The sequence below is a fragment of the Colobus angolensis genome, unplaced genomic scaffold (genome assembly GCF_000951035.1).
Source record: "Colobus angolensis palliatus isolate OR3802 unplaced genomic scaffold, Cang.pa_1.0 Scaffold664, whole genome shotgun sequence".
In the NCBI taxonomy this organism is placed as follows: Eukaryota; Metazoa; Chordata; class Mammalia; order Primates; family Cercopithecidae; genus Colobus; species Colobus angolensis.
The window spans coordinates 775,491-777,888 of record NW_012120310.1 but is presented as its reverse complement, the minus strand read 5'-3'; positions in this window follow the sequence as shown (position 1 = coordinate 777,888).

Genomic DNA, 2,398 nt, shown 5'->3' with positions numbered 1-2,398 from the left:
GCTTTTAAAAAAATGGACTCGGCCGGGCATGGTGGCTCAAGCCAGTAATCCCAGCACTTTGGGAGGCCGAGGCGGGCGGATCACAATGTCAGGAGATCGAGACCATGGTGGCTCCCCGTCTCTACTAAAAATATGAAAAATTAGCTGGGCGTGGTGGCGGGCACCTGTAGTCCCAGCTACTCAGAGGCTGAGGCGGGAGAATGGCATGAATCCGGGAGGCGGAGCTTGCAGTGAGCTGAGATCTGGCCACTGCACTCCAGCCTGGGCAACACAGCAAGACTCCGTCCCAAAAAAAAAAAAAAAAAAAAAATGGACTCATTGGGAGATATTGTAGATATTGTCCCATTAGTGTAAATGGACATTATGTTCAAGGCACCAAATTCTTCATAAAGATAATTTGAAGGTGCCTTTTTTTCCCCCTGTAGTGTCAACATCTATAATTTCATTTCTTTATTAAAGATGATTTGACAATGAGAAAAATTCAAACTGTTAGAGCATTTAGAGCAAGCTGATACATTTCCAAAAGAAAGCACATTTCTGATGTTTGAGGGATTTTTGAACAGACATTTATTGCTTCATAAAAAGAAGATGTAATGAAGTCCTTCTGGAATAAGAATGTAGTTTCCACGTGAAAAAATATATATTTTTTTCCTTTAGAAATTCTGAAAGTAAATTACATGTAAAAACAATCAGGTAAGTTGCCCATTTTATTTGTTATAATGCTTTCATTTTTTTTTAATCATTAGAGTAGTTGAATGTGTAAAAAAATGAAAATTACTACAAATTGGAGATTTGCCAAATTCTTACTACATTTTGGGCACTGTTTAAGACATTTTACATGTATTAAATTATTTAATCTTCACAAGAGACCTATGGGGTCTCCATCTTATAGACAGGAAACTGAGGCACTGAAAGATTAGGAAATTTGCGTAGACATGGTGTAAGCCAGTGTTATCTGGCTCTAGAGTAGCCACACTTAACTACTCTGCTATTTTGCCTTCAGAATATTTAATAATACTTTATTTCCTATGTATTTTCAAATTTCCACACTTTTTCATTTATTAAATATTATTTTGTTGAGAATGAAGCTGAATTTTTCATGATTTTTATGGAAAATATGAAATGCTATTTCAGATATTTGTCTATTATTTCTCAAGAATATCCTGCATTTAAAATTATAACTTTCTTCCCGCAGAGATGTAATTTGTTTTAATTAGGTCATCTAAATGTCAATTATTTATGTTGACTTCAGCAATTCCTAATTTTGGGATTTCACAGGCCTTCACTCTTACTTGGCACTCTGGGAATCTTCTCTGTTTTGCATAATCTTAATTATATTACTTTGTTGAAGAGAAGCAAGAAAAATGACATTCTTCTAGAGTGACTTCTCAATTAAATCAAAGAGATCTGATAAGATTAAAGAAAATGCTGGCGAGGCACTGAGTAGTAAGAAACAGGCTGTCCGTGTTAAATGAGTTACCAGGAACAAAATACGGAATTATATCAGGACACTATTCACTTAGCATAATTAGTAGTTTTTGTTACTAACATGCTAAATGATTTATTAGCTGTCAGTGATAAGATGATGTGCTATAATAATTACTCCAAAATACCACATCTCGATGTATGCAGCAGTTTTATTTCCCAAACACTTTAACCTCATTTAGCTTTCATTACATTTTGGTAAAATAATTAAGAACAAGTGTTATAATTACAAATTTAAAGATGGAAACTGAGTCACATAGATGCTAAGTAACCTGAGAAAAACCTCACAGTTACAACAGTGAGTCTCAAGCCTCTAAATTCTCCTCTTGTTCTTGCCTAAAATCATGATTTCTGCCCAGAGATGGCTTCACGTTGAGGAGAAGCAAGAGAGAAACTAGAAAATTCTATTATTTGTTTTATCCGGACACTGGGAAATATAGCATCTTCTGTTTACAAATAGAGTTGGTATGGATAAAGAAGAGCATAAAAGGGTTTAGTTGCAAAGACTGCTTTTTTTTTTTTTTCTTAACTGTGTGGTAATAAACACACAAATACAAGCATACTTTAAGGAATCTTGTTGTATAAACAGGGGATTATACATCAAAATGGATTGTCAAGATTTTTGACTGTTATAACATTAAAATAATATAAACTGTAAGAAGGACTACTATGGTTTCTCTAGGTGATATGTGGCCTGTGAGGAGAACAAAGGCCATGGAATACAGAATTGCTCATCAGATTTATGGCCTGATGTCTGTGATGCTGCGTGGTGCATAAAAGAATTATGTAAGTACTACATCTGCTCCTAGGAAGTCATCTGTGAAAACTTCCTAATTTTTTAAATGCCTACCTATGTGTTGTATGAATCACAATGAAATGAATCCCCATTTGCTAACTCTAGCTATTTTGTATT